This window comes from Talpa occidentalis, unplaced genomic scaffold (genome assembly GCF_014898055.3).
Source record: "Talpa occidentalis isolate TD23 unplaced genomic scaffold, MPIMG_talOcc4v2.1 talOcc4.4, whole genome shotgun sequence".
Taxonomy (NCBI): Eukaryota; Metazoa; Chordata; class Mammalia; order Eulipotyphla; family Talpidae; genus Talpa; species Talpa occidentalis.
In genome coordinates, this window is record NW_023604295.1 from 2,312,809 (window position 1) to 2,333,975 (window position 21,167).

Here is a 21,167-nt window from a genome sequence, read left to right on the forward strand (position 1 = left end):
CGTCTTCGCGTTGGTACCTTTAGGGCCGACCATGCTGGCAGCTGCGCGAGGCCTGGCGTAGCCGGGTGCATGTGCCTCGGTTCACACCCTCCTCAGTGACGTGCTGATGGTGGAAACCGGCCCTGTGCACACGTGTGCGACAGTGTGCTCCTTCTGTGAGCTCATCTGGGTTATTTCTGCCCCTGAAAATAATGAAAGTGGGGTTCTGAAGCCTGCGGGAGCCCCCTGCAGTCCTTGTAGGGCTGATACTCTCTAATTAAAATCTGGAAAGGAGGTGCCCTGGTTTTGTGCTGTTTTGACCTTTTCAAATGTCTCAAGAGTTCTTTGGTGTCTCTGGCTTCTTCCTTGAAGATTCTCTTCCAAATCTCTATTCAGCTCTGACATGTATATATGTTTGTAGGTAAATACGCTTGGTTTGCTTTTGTATCTGGAAATAACACAGCTGAGCTTCAGCGTATGGAAAGCTGTGGTGGTTCTTTCCTGGAGGTTTGTAAGTTGCTTCTTACCCCACGCATCTGGGGGCCGGCGTGGTCAGTTTTCCTGTCCCACGTGTCTGCCCGGGGTGCCGGCTGCTGCTTGGAAAGGCCTGCTGGGCTTTGAATGAGGAACAGTGGCTTATGAATAATTGCTTTTCTTCACCTGTCTTTGTACATGTGTGTGCAACTGTGCATACACACGTTTTGATGGAATTCTCAAATATCGCCACAATTTGGTCAGTGTATACCGGAAAGAAATTGGTATTAAACTCTCATGATGACAAAAAAATTCCTTTTTCCAATTTATTGGTTTACAAGATGGTAGAGGTTACTGGAAATAAGGATTATTAAACAGTCATTAAGCCATTTAAATATTCCAGTCAAAAATGAAATCTTTGGTTTTTCAAGTCCATCATAGTAAATTAGGGTATAATAGAAGATATTTTCAGCTTTTCTTAATATCATTTTTACAAAGAATTCCAAATCCATTGCACTTGGCTGAGCAATACATTTCTTGCTGTTATGTTGATTAATCATTGTAATTTGTTAACTTAAACTATTGAAGAAAGGCTAAGCTTAAGAACTGAAATACAATTATAATAATCAGGATAGCGATCACTGTAAACCTTTTTTTTTCAAAAATTTATTTATGCATATAAGAACTGGGGTACAGGCCAGAGGTGTGGCGGGTGAGAGGATTCACCAGAGAGGGAGTAGGGAGCAGAACAGGCAGACCGACTGAAACACACTGCTGCGGGAATCAGTGGGCGAGACAGGAGAGGTCTGTTGTGCCATGTGGGTTGCTCTGCATCCTTGAACCTGTTTCTGGATGGTTTGGATGGAGAAGGAGAGCATTTTTCTGGTGGCCAGTTGTAGGGGCAGGATGGCCACTGAGCAGGTTTTCTATGATTGGAATAGACCAATAGTCCTGGAGCCCCTGGTAGCTTTCACAGGCTTTTATTGAGCTTTTACATGTAGTGCAGCAACCTGGTACATGGCAGGCAGGGGTGTGGGGTTGCGAGGGGGGGGCGGGGCGCAGGGTCGGCTGGGGGCAGGTGTGGGCAGGAGGCCTGCAGGCCCCCAAACCATTGCCAAGTCTTCTCTGGGCTTCTCTGGCTTCTTCCTTCTCTCTCCTGCCTCTCCCTCCTGCCTCTGCCTCCTGCCTCTGCTTCTCTTGGCCAGTATGGCCAGTATCTCAATACTAAGCCATTGGCCCACAGAAGTAAACAGCACATCTTATAACAATGTAACAAACACAGGTACCTACCATCAGGCTGCAGTCCTTATGGTGGGAGGGCAGAAAAGCCTGAAAACCATTTACCCACAGCCAGTTTCCAGAGAGTGACCAGGCACAGTGAGGGCATGTGGGAGGCAGGGAGGCTCAGAGGAGCTGGGACCTCCCTCTGGGTGTCCAGGACTGAGTGATATGGAAACCCTGGGGTTTTGACTTTAGGGGACATCGTGCAGAAAACAGAGGTTCTTGTGACCCGGCGACTTACTCTGAGTCAGTGGTAACCCTGGTGGTACATGCATAGCCCATAGTCTGTTAAAATTTCACTTATATCTACTTTGTAAATAAACACATAATCCCTGTTACTCCTGACTGCAGGTTTAAATCCAGTCATTGGACATAGCCATCAACCCCCTGTCCTGCCGGTAGTGAATGTGGTTGAGAAATTTGCTCCAGGAAACACACCTGCTCTGCACACATCCCTCCCCTTAGCTGCTGATTTTCCCTGTGGAGAAAAGCAATGAACCAAATCAGCCATGAACATAACCTAAATCTCTTAATGCAATAAGCAGGCATGGGGATCGAAGGCTGGTATCAGTGGCTAAGAGAGCTGGCAGTAAGAGGCGTTCATGACCCATGTCATCACTCGGGATATGAGGCAGGAGGCTGCCTGGCTGCAGATCTCCAGCCTCAAGTGTCCAGAGTGTTGCTGAGCAGTGAACTCTCTGCCCAGTGCGCAGAGGCCAGTGTACCTTGACACCAGAGTTTCAGAAAACAAAGAAACTTTATTGCAAATAAATTGGCAAGGAGACAAGAGATAAACTCAAATCTGCCTCCCAAGTTAAGAAAGAGAATGTAGCTATATAGGTTTTGGGGCCAGAGTTGAAAATAAAAGAGTTAAATTTTATTGACTAAGGAGTGGGGAGTTAAATGTGGACTTGGTTCAAGTTCACTGGCTAGTTACAGGGCAGATCCTACATGGAGAGAGATGCGGAGACTTTTCTTCAGCTAACTCCAGGCTTGGGTTTCTGTTGGGCTCCTCACCCATGGGTCACCCCTTCGTGGCACCTGTGTCTCAAGGTCAGTGACTTCCTGCTCAGGTCGAGTCGTCGTCAGATAAACTGTGTCTGCGAATGTAAGTCTCAGAGATAAAGTTAGATCTAAGCTTGTTTTGTTCTTTTGTGCTCTAGGGCCTGAGAACAATTTAACCACTGAACATTGGCTCTAAGAGCACCCTTTGGTGAGGCCACAGCAGTAAAGGTCAACTGCTTTTAATAGGAGGGCTTTGGGCTGATGCCAGGGATTTTGGCCGGGGCTTTTTGGAAATCTTGGCTAAGATAAATGGATGTTTGTTGTCATTTTAATGAGAAATGAAATAAAATAGGAAATGTTGTATTCCTAGGAAGTGAACCAAAATGGTTTCTTTGGCACATCTTATTGATTTCTGACCTTTATCTTGGTTGAGAGAATAGATGATGGGCTGTGTCTTGTAGTCCAGCAGGGTGAGGAGCACCATCAGGTTCCTGGGGCTTGTTGTGAGCCATGGGGCTCCGTCGGCTGTGCTCACAGTTGCTTTCCTTACCTTGCTGCACCCTAGGCCACTCAAGCCCAGGGGAGGCTGGCCGGGACATAGACTTAGGGATGAAGCTGTGCCTCTCGGTCACGTGACCCACTGGGCCACCAATAGTAGAACATTGTGAGCTCCTTGGTTTGGAACAATCTGTGGAAAGAATACTCCAGTATCTCATCATGGACCGGATGTTTGTGTGGCTTCACGTGTAATGTCCCAACCCTCAGTGGGATGGTCTCTGGGAGGAACTGAGGGTGTGATGGGGGCATGAGGGTGGGACCCCAAGAGGGCACTAGTGTCTTTATAACATGAGATGCCAGAACACTCTGCCCCATTGGAGGACACACCTGCCCCAGACAGGGACGCGGAGAGAGGATGGTCGTCACAGACAGGACCAGGCCTCACAGGCCGTGCCGTGCTGGCAACCTGCTCTTGGACTTCCAGCCTCCAGGACTGAAAAATAAATCCCTGTTGTTTAGGCCACACAGTCTGTGGTGTGTTTTAATGGCAGTCTGAAGTGTAAAGATAGAGTCTCCCGGGGCAGTGAAGCCTCCCAGGGCTGGTGCTGCTGTGTCTGCTGGTCTCCACACAGGCTCTTGGCCTGGGCCCCAGCAGGGCACACGTTACCCGCAGCTCTTTGACTCCAGCACCATGTGACTTACGAGTTCCTAAATATGGGGGGACCTATCTCAGGGCTCCTGGTGTCACCTGATGCCCTCACCACGCTGGAGCCAGACCTCTGCCTTCTTCCCTGGAGAAGATGAGCCAGGAAAGGCGCGCGTGGGGCATCCATCTGCCTTCCTAAAGCATCCTCAGCACCTCTCCTAAGCAAAGCGAGGGCCTTTGAAATGCCAGAATATTGATGTAGTCACCCAAAATGTAGCACTCTGGAGACTGACGCAGAGACGTGCGGGCCCTGTCCTGCACGAGGGCATCAGCTTTGCAGCTGGGCTCTGCTCCGGGGTGGCCTGGCACGGCTCTCCCCACTGGCGGCCAGCGAGGAGGGAGCCCAGCCTTCTGCGTCTGTTTCCTCTGATAACATTCTGAGAAATCTCACTGGGGGTTCAGCTACATTAACATCAAAGATAGAGCCCAAGGGTAGCTGGATTTGGAAAATGGAGAAAGCAAACATTTTACTCTACCACAAAACCCACCTCCCTCCTTAGCACTGGTCCAATTTTCTGTTCCCGTGTTTCCCACCCGAGCGCCTCTATTAGTGATGGCGCTGGGAGAATTTTGTCTCTTAGGATCAATGCGTTCAAATTCAAGGATCATTATCTTCTTCCCGGGTTTGGGGGGACGGGAACAATTTTCTGCCCACATTAAATATCAAAGGAGCAGGCCTCTACAGGAAGCCCTCGCTGGAGTTCCTGGAAGTGGTTTGGGTCTGGTCAGCAGAGATAAGGCAGGTCTGGTCGCTAAGAAGCGCCCCTCTTCTGGCCCCCCCAGGAGGGGCTTCTGCTCTCAGGGCGCAGGGGGAGAGGACGGAGCGGGTGGGATGTGGGCTCTGGCAGGAAGGTGGCAAAATAAAAAGGCGACGGGAACACACACCCTTGTGGGATATGATGTTGCAAATAAGACATCAGTATAAAAATAATAACACGACAAAACACAACAAAGCAAAACCAGACTGTTATAAATGAGAGACATGCCGCAGCGGAGGAGGAGGGAGAGGGTCGGAGGGAGGAGGGAGGAGCACAGGGGGCCGAGGTGATGGCGCACGGGCGCCCTGGGGAAGGAAACGCTGTGGAGACGGCATCGGTGGGGGAAGCAAATATTGTTTAAAAATAAACAATGATGTAAAAAATAAATAAAAAGAAAGAAAAAAGAAAATGACAACAAATAAAAAAGAAAGTCTGTGCGTTTAGGACAGGAGAAGCAACGCCGTCCTGGAGGTCAGCCCTGCTCGGGGAGGGTTTCTCTCGGCACCTCCAGCAACCCCCGTGGGGGAGTGTCCCTCGGGTCCTGGGGGGCTTGTGTCAGTGTTTGCCGTGACTCCACCCTGGGGCCCCTCCCCTCAGGCACTCGCCCAGCCCAGCTTCTTTGGGGAGCCTGCAGCAGCGCCAGAGGCGGGCGGATGCCCAATTCTGCCCACAGGTGCACGCGGCAGCCCCAAGCTCAGCGTCCCATGATGTGAGACCTACAGTACCCCCAAATCTCATTTTTTTATTTTAAAAGAACCAGGGAGTTGCAGAATTAAAAAAGCATATCTTGAACATTCACTGAAAATTTGCAGAGCCAAACAGAATCTATAAAGGACACATTTGTCTATCTGCCTGCCTGCCTGCCTGCGTGTCTCACATTTTGTCCACCTGAAGCCTCATTTCAAACACTGGGCATCATTCTTGACACGGGGGCCTGCGCGGGCTGGGATCGGGAAGATGGGGAGAGGGGATGCGCTCGCCGGGGGCAGTGAGGTCACTGAGAAATATATTCCACAGGAAAGCCCCCAGGGAAGGAGGGTGCTGGTCTCTCTTCTCTGAGCCATGAATTATAATTTTGCATTGAAGTCTATTGCTCATTAAAGTAGTTTTTACATGTTACTTCACTGTCACCAAAGTAATTAAAACCACGCTTGTTTACCAGTCGGGAGGAAATTCTGCAGGACGCTGAGAATGAAGGTCGCGTGAGCCGCGCACGCCTGGATTTCCAAAAATACCTCACTAATGAGACCCTGAAAGATCCCTAGTAAACAGAAAGTCCTCTCAGCTGCGGCAGAAGGAAGACAAATGACCATTCGCAGAATTGGAAACTCGGAGATTGTAGCCCCGGACAAAAAGCAGGGTTTTGTTTCTGGGCGGCTAAGACAGGTGGACAGACGCCCGGCGCAGACACCGCAGCGGGACCTCAGAGCAGGCGGGCAGGCGAGGGCGGCAGCAAATTTAGCCCGGACTGCCTCAGGGGTGTGTGTGCACGTGTTTATGTGTGAATATGTGCACATGTCAGTGCACGCAGATGGTTTTGTGTTCGTGTGTGTGTGTGCCCCTGTGCACATGCACATGTGAGACTGTGTGCACACGTGTGTGCGTGTGTGCTCCCCTCTGTGTTTTACAGTATGAAGGGGCTGCACCATCAGCCCAAAACACCTGATTTCCTGCTGCACATACTGCCAGGAAAGTGTGACTTCTCAGTGTGTTGGCTCCATGTGGGTATTTGGGTGAATGAGGAATGAACCCCCTTTTTGGTCTCAGATTCCTGGTGAGGATAAAGATGATTTTTCTAGTTCCCCTCATAATAAAATGACAGGATATTAATTAATTAATCAACTAATTAATTCCACATTGACCGTTCCATTTCTCAAGCTTCCTACTGTCCAGCTCGCTCATTTTTCTTCTTATATTTCATCTCATTAGTCTTTCTTTTTTTTTAAAGATTTATTTATTTTTATTTAAGAACCGGGGTACAGGCCAGATGCATGGGAGGGTAAGAGGATTCACCAGAGACAGAATGGGGAGCAGAACAGGTAGACTGCGGGGAGCAGCGGGGAGACAGGAGAGGTCTGCCCCTCCATGTGGGATTCTCACTGGCCAGCCGGGATCAAACCCGCGCTGCAGAGGCTGTGGACAGCTTCACAGTGCGGCGCTCAACCCACTGTGCCACCGGGGAGGCCCTCATGAGCCTTTCTTTAATGCAGGCATCAGGGTTGATTTCCAGGAGGTTCCTAGACTCGGCCCCAGGTTGACCCTGCTGTGGTGTCTTCTGTGGAAAGACATGGTGCTAGGTCCGTGTGGGGGGCAGGTGTGGAGAAGACTGGACGCCCCAGCCTCCTGCACCACTTGTCTGGGGATGCACAGGACACACTTAATTCCCCAGTAGGGCACCTGACAACAGATAGGAAATGCTCTCTGCCAGCGAAATTCATGAGCGACTCAGTGCCCAGGGATCTGGGGGTGCTGGGCATGTGGGAACCCTCTATCTGGCTTGTACCAAATTTCCAGATTTCCAAAAGGAAAGCAGGCCTCCAGCATAAACCCAGTTTTTGTCCAGCATCAGCACCATGTGCCACCATTACTGCTAGGGTGGCGGGGCCCTCCTGAAACCCTGGCGCCCAGCCGCGCCCTCCTTGCAGGCGGCCCTTTCTGAGAAGTGCTGTCCAGACCCGCAGCGCTGGCTTTTCTGTGAGAGCGACTCCAGAGACGGTGGCTGAGCGCCGGCTCTCAGTGAGTGCTGTCTGATGATCGATGATCATCAGCGCTGGCGCTGGGGCTGCGAGTGAACGGGACGGTCTGAGCTTGGAGGCCTTTCCTACCTCACATCTGAACATTCACAGCCCTAGGTCGATCCCCCCTCAAAGTTTCTGACATCCCCCATCACATCGGCCCAGATTCTCTCCTCGCGCCACGTAACTGCACATCGAATTCATCTTATCTTCAGCTTCGCCATCTCCGGCCAGCGCTCCTGCCCCTGGCATGTTTGGTCCTTCCTAGAGGTAGAAGCAGAGGCTCAGTCAAGCCCATCATCCGTCACGGGACTCAAGTGCTTTTTCTGGTCTCTTGTTCATCTGTGGGATTTCATATCATAAAGTTGAGGAGAATAACAAAATAATAATAGGCAATAATACCTGCTAATATTGTCATGATCACAAGCTGAAATCTGGTGCCAGGAATCAAAACCTGCTCAGCCGCGTGCCACAGCCCGGGAAGAAAGGCGCCAGTCCCTGTGTTTGATTCAGAAGAAGTCAGCTGGAAATCAGGTCAGGCCCGAGATAGACATGGGTTGTGTGGAGTTCTTGGCGCTGCTTCCTCGGTGCTGGGCTAAGCCAAGTGGGGGAAGTTGCCTTGTGAGGTGGGTTGGTGGCAGGAGCTGCAGAAAACCAGCCAACAGGGTCACACGTACTCTCATACCCCGGTGGGTGGCTTCACTCTGGGCAGATGGGGCAGGACAATAAAACTCCAGCCTCGAGACTCCTCCCTCCTTGGTGGCCCATCCCCGTAGATCAGTCTGGGCGGGCACAGTCTCCATTGTCCTTCCTCTGACTGGCTGAGCACTGCTAGAGGCTGAGTGCGCTGACCGCTGACTGTTCACCTGCGGGCCTGAGGCTATTCCCAATGATCCCTTCTGTGACGAGGACGGTGGTGCCCAAGCTTTCCCCAGTGACCTCAAGCTCCCCATGGATCTCTCTAGTGTCCAGAAGACTCATGTTACTTCACTGAGTCTGAGACCAGCTCTCCCTGATGACCCCCGTGTTGCTGTGCGCCCTGTCCATCTCTGTCCTCTCTCCCTCCAGTCTCTGCTCAGCCCCCACCGGTCTGTCATGACACCCCCACTGCACTCCCCCACCCCGTGTTTCTAGACCTTGTTTGATCAGTTCACTCTGTTTCCTCTGTTGTCATCTCCTTAGTGACTTCTCATGCCACAGGTACTTAGGTTGCTCAGTTTTAAGGAACACTTCCCTTTGCCAGCCTCCACACTCTGCATTCATTCATTCATCCATCCATCCATCCATCCCCCCGCCCCCAGGAAACTCAGTAAAATAACAGTCCGTACTCACTGCCATGTCTCAGCTCTGATTCGGGTTATGCCAGTTACATTCCAGTGAAATTTACCTTTGCTGTGCGGTAGAAGTCATCAAGGTCTTCCTTGTAGGGAACTTCATAAGCAAGTGCAGTGAGTAGGCAAATCCAGGCTGTTTTCAAAAGCTCTCCTTGGGTCACGAGCTCTTCCAGGCGGGTTTCGGCCTCTTCCCACCTTTCATTTTGTCAAGTTTGCAGGAGGTTTGAGCTCAGAGGCCTGGTGCTGGGTCCCAGCTTCCCAACAGCCAACTGCCTCTCTGTAGACCTGGACACGGGGATGCTGGGAAGGTGCTCCGTGAACCCCACACACCAGCTGGTGCCGGGTCCCAGCTTTGTGCTCCCACGCGGGGTCCAACGGTGGCAGGATGACCCCGAAGTCATGTTCCAGACCCGCCACGGCCGCACTGTGACCTTGAGCTGGTCATAAACTTTTTGCGCCTCAGTTCCCTCAGTCAAAATGTTACAGGGCAACCCCGCTCTAAAACGGGTTGCCTGACTGCGGGTCCTCACCCATGTGCCTAAAAGGGACTCACGCCGCAGACACACACAAAAGGTTAACACGGGTTTATTTGCAAGGGAGGGGAATGAGGAAACGAACAACTCAGGGAGAAAAGAGGGAGATAAATTCTTAAATGCGTCCCACCCGTTCCACCGACCTGGAATCCCGAATGACCCGCCGGGACCAAACCTGCCTGGCCAAGAGCACGAGCCAAGTGCCCGAGACACCCCCACCATGGCTGGTTTATTTACAGAGAAAATGGCTGCTTGTCTCCGCCCGTAGATCCTCGCAACCTCCCTTTGGGGATCCTGGGATTTGTAGTTCCCAGTGTCTTGATGGAGTGGGGGTGACGTCCACAAAGCCTGTATGGAGTTTGTGCAGAACATCCTTTCCCCCTAACAGAAGCAGTCCCAGCATCACAAGATTATAGAAGCGATGACATGAGTTAAGACGAGCAGAGAGCGTGGGGCAGTGTTTGACACACATCTGTCAAGATTGTTGTCACCATCTTATCTTTTGTCCATCGAATATGTTCCTGCTTCAGCATCTGGGGGCTCAGGACCCCATAGCTTCAAGGCAATAAGAAATTGGGGGCCTCCCTATTTGAGTCTCATGTATTGCCACCATGGACTGAGTTTGATCCCGGCCGGGAGCAACCCACAGGGCGCAGCAGAACTCTCCTGTCTCCCCGCTGCTCCCCTCAGCAGTGGATCTCAGTTAATCTGCCTGTTCTGCTCCCTGCTCTGTATCTGGTGAATCCTCTCACCCCCTGCACCTCTGGCCTGTACCCCAGGTCTTCTAATAAATAAATTTAAAAATAAATAAATAAAACTCCACATAAATCAAAAAAAAAAAAAAAAAAGAAAAGAAAAGAAAAGAAAATGCTTTAGTCACGCTTGTCAAGAAGGAAAGCGCCCGTGATCTGAGTCAGCAAGAGCTGCTGAGGGGAGCTGTGCTGAAGAGTAGGGGTGAGTGAGCCCAGAGCCTGCAGTTTGGATGCTAGGATGTGCTAGAGTGCCCCTGAGTGCCACGTGTGCTGGGTGGGGTCAAGGGAAACAACTCTTTCCTTGCTCAGCGGAGGCTGGAGGATGCAGCGTGAGCACGGAGGTCTCACTATCACGGGTTGCTCAGAATTTGCGCCTCCGGAAACGGTTGCACCCACGGAGTGCCAGGAGGCAGCTGGCAGCTTCCCGACAGCCCCTCCCTGGCTCTTCTCAACAGCCCCACTTTACAGAGGAGAAAAAGGAGGCCCCATCCTAAGAGAGACAGGTGTTGCGTTTTCAACATAATTTTCAATTTCCCAGTTAACAGAAGCTGTGGGCTGAACAAGCAACTTGTGGCTGTCGTAACTGGGGAGTAAGAACTCGGTTAAGCAAGAAAAGCATTTTCAAGTAGTCTAGAAGCAAGCTAGCCTTTAACCGTCTGGATAGTGACATATTCAGGGCATTTCATTGTGGTGTGAGGACAAGATGCTTAATAATTTTTGAAAAAACACTGCACAACTTAAGAAGAGGAATCAAAATAGGTGAAACTGTCTAGGATCAAAATAATTTTCTAATTTCAATTTTGTTTAAAAATTTCCATGGACCTTAAGTGTAACATTCTGATAGCTGCACATAGTAGGTGCTTAATAAATATTTATGCAACGAATTTTAAAGGAGCACTTCCCAGCAAAATAGTTTCCTTTCAAATTGTTCTTCATGCTTTAAGAAGAGCTTTTATTGCTCTATTTTTCCTCCTACTCCAAGACCAGTTTCACGTCCCCCGTCCTCCTGACCAGGGCGTCCAGTGGAGGTGGACAGTCAGGCAAAGCTGATTCCACAGCTGACGTTCACTAATGGTGCTGTGCCTTGGGGACAGGCGCTCCACACCCCCAGTCCTTTTTGTCCGAAAGTACAAGCGGTCTCCTTTTATTTTCATGACAAAGTTTATTTTTGTATCCTTCTTACAATTTCTGTTGTGGCGGTTGTTGAACTCCAGCACTGATAATGGGTTGGTGGCAGGAGAATGCAGCCCCTCCCATGTGTGGAGCTTGGAGGCAGTTGGCATTTCCTACACAGAGGGCACCACCCGCCCCTGCTCCTGAGACCTGCTTTTGCCTGTCTAAAGGACCCCCCTCGCACACGTGCGTGCACCCACATATCCAGTAAACAGAGTCAACTCTCTTTACACGGCTTTGTGGGGTGCACCTGTGTCAAGTGGGGATCAGTGTGCTCCATCAGTCGATGACACTGCATTGAAAATTGCAGTTTCGAGGTGGAAGAGGATAGGACCCTGGCAGGGCATATGGGGTCCCCCACGCGTGCCAGGGGAGGACGAGGAGGCTGCCAGAAAGTCCTGCATCTGTCACAGATCTTGGGCTGCAAAGACTTCATGTGGCTGGTGAGACCCAAACCTGGGAAGGCGGTGCAGCTGCCTGGCACTCGTGATCTCAACCCCTTCCTCGCTGTCACTGATGACACTCAGGCCCTGTGAGTGTGCAGACAAAGTTGCCATTTTCAGGATAGATTGTTTGGAGAGAGCAGAGGTGAGAGAGCAGCACGGGCTAGAGCTTGCTCCAAGGCACACTGTGCTCCCTAAGTGAAGGAGTCGTCAAGCCAACAGATGCGTTGTTTTTTTTTTTTTAAGATTTATTTATTTATGCATACAAGAGCTGGGTACAGGCCAGAGGAGTGTGGGGTGGAGGGGTGAGAGGATTCACCAGAGCCAGAGTGGGGAGCAGAACAGGCAGACTGACTGACATACACTGCTGAGGGGAGCAGCGGGCTAGTCAGGAGAGGTCTGCTGTGCCATGTGGGCAGCTCCCTGGCCGGGGATCAAACTCGTGCTGCAGAGGCTGCGGACAGCTTCATAGGTTGCATCTTAACCCCTTGCACCACCAGGGAGGCCCCACCAGCGGAGGCATTTTACTGCTTATTTAAAGTTCGTTGAAAACTGCACTTCTCACAATGAGTCATTTAACATAGACTTAAAATTCTGAGTTTCTGAGGGCTTATCTCAACATCAGATATTTCAAATGCATTTTGACACAAACAATGCATATCTATGAATGTTTCCCTGCAGTTTCTGGGAAAAGAAATATAGATATAAAATCCTAGATCCATGTGTCCTTAAATCAATATTTCTTTGCCTTCTTCCTGGGCCAGGAGAAGCTGAGCAGGTAGTAAGGCTGTAGAACTGTGGGTCCCCACAAAGACACAGGCGCACCCGCGCCTGCAGGAGTTGCAGGCTTTGCCTTCCCGCCCCCCCATCACCCCGGCCAGCCCGTCCACCCGGTGCGGTGGCCGTGCCGGCTGGTGTCCACGTCCTCTCTGAGCTCAGCTGCTGTGGAAACCTCAGCCTCACCCTTGAGGGCTCTCTGATTTGTCCTTGTTGCCTTTGCCCCTTTGTCATGCAGATGCTTCCCCGCTTTTGTGCTCTTGCATTGTCCCCGCATCTTTCACTACCATTGTTCTTGTCCCGGGAAAAGTGAGGGGTTTTTAGAAAAAGCCTTCATCAAGTCATTTCCAAACTACAGATGATGCTAGGAAAGAAAGGCCAGACTGAGCTGGCCCCCTCCCTAATTAGATGGTGAAATTTTTAGTTCTTGGCATTGTGATCTGTTTGAATTGAAACCCTATTATTGAAAAAGCCAAAGAAACTTGAAATTGAGCAGGGCCAGTTCCCAAAAGGGAACGCAGCCAGGCTCCGGGCCCCTGGCAGCCCGGCCCACGCCATCTGGCCGCGGCGCTCCGGGCGACCCCGCTCCCCAGCGTGTGGTCGGTTCCCTGCACAGTTATTCTGGGGCTTGGGGTCTTTAAAATCTCGCCCGTCTTTCAGGTTCTTACCGTGAGCTGTTGACAAAAGGCCTTCTCAGCCCGGCAGGTCCTAGTTAAGGACCACGGAACCTTCCAGGCCTTGCTCCCTTCGCACTGTCTTGCTTCTGTCCATTGATGCGCCTCTCGGCCCCAGTTATTCCCTCCGCTGCTCAGGGCTGCCCTTCCCGCTGCCACTGGGTGAGGACAGCATTTGGCCCAGCCTTGTCCTTCCTGCCAACTCCAGGCAAGAAGCCCTGGCTCCCCCCTGCTGGCCCTGCCCCCAGATTCTGCAGCCGGGTTTCCCGGAAACTGGAGTCAGTTTTGGACCTGAGCGATGTGAGGTCTCACGACTGATCCCCCGCCTCCTTGTGACCCTCAACTCCTGGATCCAGGTTCATTTCCCTCAATCTCTTGTTCTGTGCTCACTGGGTCTGAGTCTGGATGCGAGATGAACACATCGTGGGTCCTGTCGTCCTTGATTAATATGACCAGCCTATTTCTTTCACGTCCTTCATCTCATATTGAGATTTTTAAATAGAAATCCTCTATTTCTTTTTAAGTGAGTTGCATAATTATTGCCTTTTAAAGAAAGATGATGAAACTGGAAAATTAATTTCATGTATTTAAAATAGTTACTGGACCCTTAGCCATGATCATAGCAACTCGTATATTTTACAGCTGTTGTCTGTATGTGGGGAAAATACTCCTGTTGTTGCTCCTAGGTCAAATCCAGGATCTAAGATGAAGCTACTTTTTACTAATAGTTGCTGTTGATGTCTAGATTTTTCTCTCTAGCCCATGAAGGGCAGCTCAGGAACAGAAGAGGAAGGCTGTGGGCCTGGGACTTGGGCTCTCTGTCTGGGGGAGTCAGTTAATTACAACATGAATGGGAAGCATTGCATCTGCAACAAAAATAATGATATAAAATGTATATAAATATAAATAAAATAGAAAAAAAGAAAACTGCGTTTGTAGCAGCAGGAGTGTCGGGGGATGAAAACCAGCACCGACCTAAGACTGTGGATTGGACTATCACATGGTGCCACGTCCAGGTCCCCAGCAGGGTCCTCTGTCTGTGAGTGACCGTCCCCACAACCGGAACTTCCAGGGGGTGGAAAAGGAGCCATTTCCGATGTGCTTTCTCCTCTCATCTAAATCTGGCTCACGAGCCTTCTTCCTCAAGTCTTTTTTTAAAGGAATGTGGTGGGACAGTAGCTGTAAACTAGGGGCCGCTCTTGGGACTCAGCCACAGAGGGGGGCTGCTGAGAGGGGGGGCCCTTGCAGGGAAGGGAAGAGGGACCAGAAGAGGCTAACAGGCCTGCTGCGTTCTCCCCACGCCTGCTCCTCTCCAACGGGCACGGTTCGTTCCCCCCTCCTCTCTGGCCTGCTGACCTGCTGTGTCGCCAGGTTCCTGCGGACCAGATCCATCTGAGGGTGGGCAGGGTGCTGCTGTGGGAGTCCCCAGGGTCCGGAGCAGATATTTCACGCCGTGTCCTCACCCGCCGTCACTGAGCACGGGGCGCTGTTAACACGCCGTCCTGTGCCGGCCTTGAAGCCAGCTCCACCTACCATGACCCGAAGTAGCTGGAATGATTTGCTTTAGTCACGACGTTGTGCTGTGTTTGTGCGGGCGCGCGTGGTGGGATGGTGCCGGGCCTGCCCTGCTTGCACTAGGACGCGTTAACCAGTAGTCGTAAATGACACCCTCGTGCTGAGACGGACCTCACGAGGTGGGGCCGGGGGCGGCTGCCGCCAGCTGACCCCACGCTGAAGTGGGTGATGGACACTGCAGCGTCACTAAACTCATTTAGTGTTTGCTTTGCATGTTCTGCAATGAAAAGTGGAGAGCACACACCTGTTTGGTGAATTGTGCCCCTTTTTATTTGAACCCTCGGGGTACACGGCCGAACACCACCTGCTGGCACATCATCAAGCCCGGAAGCGGCGGGTCAGGAATGTCACGCCTGAAGAAGGCAGGACACGTGGAGCGCAGCCTTGCTTTCCTGCTGGTCAGGGGCGCTGCAACCCCGGGGCCAGCCTGGAACCAGGAGGGAAAAGGTCTTCCACAGCCAGCGCCACTTCTCTGAGCCCGGAGTCTTCCTTCTTGTTACTCAAGCGGCATATTTGACCCCAGCCTTTCTCCAGCCGAGGCCTTGGGCCAGTTAAGGGGATGGGAAGAGCATTCTGGGCTCAAAAAGCATTAGGAAAGATGTCAATTGAACAGCTGCAATGTGGCTCTGCACAAGGGCGCCATGCGCCACCCCTGAGTTATCCCAGCAGCTGGTGCTTTTATTTATCTTCCAGGATGCTCCCTGCTCTTCCTTAGAACACAACTTGCTCTGGAACTTGGCCACTAAAGCTGATCCTGGCCTTACCATTTGGCCTCAGGTTCAACGATGGAAGGCGAATCACAGCCCAGATGTTTTCATAGGACCAAGCCGCACTTGTGTGCAGAATGAATGTGAACATTCCAATTTTCTAGACTCTAGAATATCGATGTCTCCTGTTTGATTGGGTGCTAATTCTAGTTTGTGCTGTTCTGGGCATATTTTGTTCCTTAATGTAAAACAGGACGCCTCACAGCCAGCCCCACGTGTATGGGCGTGGAGTGGGGGGTGGGGTACGTCTACCCTGAGACAGAGCAGGAGCAAACCTGCCCCAGGTGGGCTGCAAGGCCCACCCCCACCCGGAGGGCTCAGCGCTGGGCAGGACCACATGGGCCCCTGGGTCCGTCCAGGGCTTTGGGTGCTTCTGCGGGACACCTGCTGGCATCTGGCTTGGCGGCTGGCAGAGAACGCAGCCAATGGGGAGTGAGTGAATGTTTGGGTGTTGCATGAGGAGCTGTGGGACACGGCAGAGTCTAGACCAATCAGTAATGGGACAGACAAGTGGACAGGCTTGGTGCTGGCCGGCAGCTTGATCTGGGCGAGGGAGGATGTCATCAGCTGAGTATAAGGAATTCAGCGGCTGGTGGGACCACATTCAGGTGGAGAAACTTAGTTCTATTGATCGGAAACTCAGTGTCTTTAAGAGCAGGCGGTGCCCCGAGGGGCTGTTTGTTGGTGGGGCCAGCAGGGACGTACTGGTTGGCCACGAAGCTCACCAGGAACAACTTTCTGGAACACCTTGGCATTGCTTGATGCTCCTGCTGTCTCCTTTGTTCTGTGTGAGTGTGGGTTCTCACCTCCTCTCACCTCAGCTCTGACCTCATCACTGCCCCATGAATTGACGTCATGTTAATCAGGAGGATGGAAAGGGCCTGCTCAGGCCTCCTCTGAAAACTGGGGAGATGCAGCTGGTATTGCTTGGTGGTCACTCCTCACAGTTTGGTCCCGGGCCCCTGTTAGAGACACCTCCCCCTTCTGCCTGAACATGGTGTGTTCAAAGGTCTCTTACCTGGTCCTGGCCTGTTGGTTCAGTCTCCGTAAAGTTCTGTGACTCATCTTTGAAGTTCAGACTCTTTTCATGTTCAGCCCCTTGTCTTCCCCTTTCTTAATCTTGCTTAGCGTTTGGAGACTCCAGGCTAGTCTCTTAGATTTCTTTTCTTTAAAAGAAATGATTGTGGGCCTCCCTGGTGGAGCAAGGGGTTAAGACACAACCTGTGAAGCTGTCCGCAGCCTCAGCAGCACGAGTTCGACCCCCAGCCAGGGAGCTTCCCACAGGGCGCAGCAGACCTCTCCTGACTTGCCAGCTGCGCCCCTCAGCAGTGGATTTCTGTGGATCCACCTGTTCTTCTCCCCACTCTGTCTCTAGTGAGTCCTCTCACCCCCGCACCCTGCACCACTGGCCTGACCCCAGTTCTTCTACGCAAAAATACATACATCTTAAGAAGATTGTCACCTCTCTCTTGGCTTGTGCAATGTCTAGTCTCTGGGTCATTTTCTTTGCCGAGTCCCATCTCTTCCTGAGTGTCCTTCAGTATGACAGCAAGGAGCTTTCTTCTGGACCTCGCTGCGGGGTGGCCGAGAGTGGTGGCCCAAGCACACAGGCAGCCAGGAGATGCCTTGAGTGTTTCCAGAGCCCCTAAAATTGGAATTCTGGTGGCGTCCAATGCTCAGCCCTTTTCATATTTTTTTCTAGTTACTTTAATTTTCATGAAAGGCCGAGACAGGGAACTGAACCAGTCCCAGGGGTGTCCTTGGGGTGAGCTGAGCTCAGAGAGGCCCTGCCCACCCCCCTTCTCCAGGAATGTGTCCGTCCTCAGACTTAAATGCACCACTTTCCAGGTAACGCGTGAACTGATGATGTTTAAAAAGTGCACACTATACACCATGGAATATTACTCAGCCATCAAAAAGGATAAACTCATGCAATTTGCAGCAACATGGATGGAGCTGGAAGGGATCATGCTCAGCGAGATAAGCCAGAAAGAAAAAGAAAAATACCGGATGGTCTCACTCATAGCAGGAATCTAGAAAACTTAAATAAGGGACCAGGAAAATGAATAACTATAAGAAAGTGAAAATCATAATCAACAAACAACTATGAACCAGAGACACTCTATGGGGGATGGGGGGTGGGGAGGGGAGGGATTGGGGTGAAAATAAGGGGGTTGCAATTGTATGGGGAATATAAAAATAAAATTTATATTAAAAAAAAAATCATGGCTAATAAATAAATAAATAAAAAGTGCACACTTAGTTCAGCGCATCCACCAGGACAGCAACTGGGCAGTGGACGGACGAGGGAAGGTCCATGGGGCCAGAGGAGGAAGGGTAATTGGGCCCCGCCTTCCAGGAAGAGCAGCTGCAGCGTCCTGGAGACATTCGTTCCTTCTGCAGTGGTCAGTGCTGTAAGTTGAATGCTTTGTCTTTACAGTTTCTTTTTACAACTCGGGGTGCTTGTTCCCACGCTCCCGAGGCCCACACTGTGGGCGCCCAGGACCACATGTGGCCATGGCCTCTCCCTTGGCGTTCACCCTATGGCTGGTGTTTATTTAGCAAGCAAGGAGCTTTTGCTCAAAGAAATTGGTCCAGTTTGGACAATGAGTCAAGCATCTCTGTGTCCCCTGTTGCTGTGCGGCTGTGGGTGCCCTCAGATGCCCCGTCCGAGACTTTATATAGTCTAGGATGCATCACTTTGTTAATATCAGTCTAACTCCACTGAAAAGCAAATCAGCAAATCAGCACAGTTCTCATCTATACTAAGAAAAGTCAGCTTTTCTAGTGCCAAGAAGGCAAATGAATGACTGTATTTTTTTTTAAGATTTATCTTTTATTTATTTATGCATGCAAGAGCTGGGGTGCAGGCCAGAGGTGCATGGGGTGAGAGGATTCACCAGAGACAGAGTGGGAAGCAGGACAGGCGGATCTACTGAAATACACTGCTGAGGGGAGCAGTGGGGAGACCGGAGAGGTCTGCTGTGCCGTGTGAGTAGCTCCCTGGGTGGGGATCGACCCGAACTCAGGCCTCAGTGGCTGCTGATAGTTTGATAGTGTTGAGACTTAACCCCTGAGGCACCAGGGAGGCCCTGAATGACTGTATTTTTAATCTTGACGATGAAACTCTCCGATGGGGTTTTGTCTGCTTCCCCCCTCAGCCTGCTCTATGGCTGGTACAGGACTTAGTGAGGATTATTGGTGTTCAAACAAATGTTGAATGAATAAATATATTTTAAATGAACAGAAAAGGACAGAGAATGGTAAAAGAGTTGCTTAAATCCAGCAGAGACATGTTTATACTTGGCCATGTTTTACTTATTTTTTCATAAATTACATTACAGAGACTCAAGTGCCATTCCCCTGTCCACGCATATCTTGAGAACTTTACAACACATCATGGATCCATGAACCGCAGACGCCGTTCCGCGGTGGGTTGGAGAATGTGCATAGGGCGCCGGACATGTGACGCTTTACCTTGAAGTTCCCTGTACACCATTTCTCTAAGTCCCGCAAGTTTTTCTAAGAAACTGGCCACCAAAGTATCCTGCTTCCAGAACTCTCAAGGTCAAGGGGTGGTGAGCCTGGGGTGCAGATTTCGTCAGGCTCAGGGGCAGCTGCTCTCGGGCTCAGACTAAACAGACTCGCCTGCAGGACAGAGGGCAGCGGCAGGTCTCAGTGTAATCGCCCGGCCGGGGCTCTGGCCGGGGCGCCTTCTCTCATCGCGGAGGGTCGTTTCTTGTTTCCCCGCGTTCCTGTCCCTGCTGGCTTTGACCACAGCTTGTCTTCTGCTTGCTTTGACCATCACGGGCAACCCCCGCAGAGGTGAGCAGATGCTGCGGGGGCTCGGCCTCCTCCAGCCGTGGGGCAGGCGGGCTCAGAATCTGGGCAGGAGGCCCCTGCGTCCTCAGAATGTCCCCTGCACCCAGGCGGCACCGCAGGGCACCTGTTGGGACTTTCCTTGTGAGCAGAAGAAACAGGAGTGAACTGTCTCCCTTCCGCCTGGGCCAGGCTTGCTGGCAGGTGAATCATGAAAATGGTCTCTCAGTTTTTTGATATTCTTCAACTGTAGAACTGCAGATAAGAGATTAAGATGCTACTACTACTACTATTATTATTATTAACTTTATGTACTTTCTAGCCAGTTGATGGCATCATCTTCTGTTTTTCAGCACTAACTTAGGTCACTGTCACGTCTCTCTCTCTCTCTCTCTCTCTCTCTCTCTCTCTCTCTCTCTCCCTCCCCTCCTCTCCTTTCTTCTGTGCCCCCTCCCCTCCCTCCATGGTCATTTCATTAAGACTCGGAGCGCGGGAGCAGTGTGTTCTCCAAGGACTCAGGCTTTGAAGGCAGAAAGGCCTGTAGCCGGATCATCCCCGTTCCCGTGGTCCTTACAGCCACCGCCCTGGCGCCCGTGGCCTGTGTGGCTGTGGTTCTCGTGGTCTGCATGGCCATGGTTCTTGGAGCTCCAGGACTCGCTTCCTAAGATCATCAGATACAGTCCTTAGCTGGCTCCCGGCTCCAGCTCGCACTCCGTGACAGACGCGCCTGCTGTTGCCGGCCTTTTGTTGCGACCACCTGACATTGCTCCTCCCCTGCAAACAGTTAATTTCTTCACATTTAAACAATTTTTGAAAGGCATTTCCTATTTGCTTATAGGTCGGTGCTTTGTCGACGCTTGTCTGAAAATATCATTGATCGTGATCATCTTCCTCAGCCTTAGCTTTACTGCTCCCTGAGGACGTGTTGCCCACGGCTGTGCTCGAGCCCCCGAGGAGCAGGACGCTGTCCCTGGGACTCCCAGAGAGGGGGTGGGGGAGGAGGAGACAGAGGAGATGCATGATAGATGATACTGATAGACAGCGATAGATCAATAGGTAGAGATTGCTTATGTATGGATGGACGGGGAGTTGTGAGCGAGACAGAGACAGAGAGAGATGATGGTGGCTGAGAGATGATAGATGAGTAGTGGGGTGGCTGGCTGGCTGGAGAACATGGATGGGAGCAGGCCAGCTAGGAGGTGATAGATGGCTGAGCAGGTGGCTAGCTGGGTAGATGGGGGATGGATGGATGAGACAGAGCTAGAGATAGAGAGAGGAACAGAGATACAGAGAGATACAGAGGGAGAAAATGAGAGATTCGTCTGGACCCCAATTGCTTTGTAAACAGAACCTTCCCTTCTACTATGTGGAATTGTGCATTTACACACTGAGGACCTTCCCAAAAGGGAAGAGGAGACTCTTTCTTTGCTAGGAATCATAGCTCTGCCAGAGTGTAATCACCTTGATTCTTACCAAATAGTCAGCGACATGTGTGCATCTTTCATCCTAGAAGACACACCGGCAGATCTCTGTGGGCAAAGAGGTACTTACAGAACGGCTGCTCATGTGTTGCTGAAGCCCCTCAATCCTTGCTTATTTGAAATGCTCCCCCTGCTCCCCAAAGGAGCACTTTGGATTTCAAGTTGATGATTGCAGGGGCTTAGAGACAGAGCCTCCTTCGGCCTATTACCGAGCAGATGGGAGGTGCGTGCGGCCTTGGCAACTTTCTGTTCATCTCAGAAACTAAAATCTGTATTATCTTTAGATTAATGTCTTATATTCATGATTTTATTTGATTCTTTATTCACCAATTTGAATATTATGGCTGATTACAAGTACATAATAAGACCCTTTCTCTGATTGGCATTTTCAATTCTGGGTAAT

At 51.1% G+C, this 21,167-nt stretch overlaps 1 protein-coding gene across 1 annotated transcript in view; it reads left to right on the forward strand.

The window, feature by feature from the left end:
- Positions 1-21,167, forward strand: part of DSCAM (DS cell adhesion molecule) — a 433,598-nt gene that overhangs the window by 86,173 nt on the left and 326,258 nt on the right. The window lies entirely within an intron of this gene.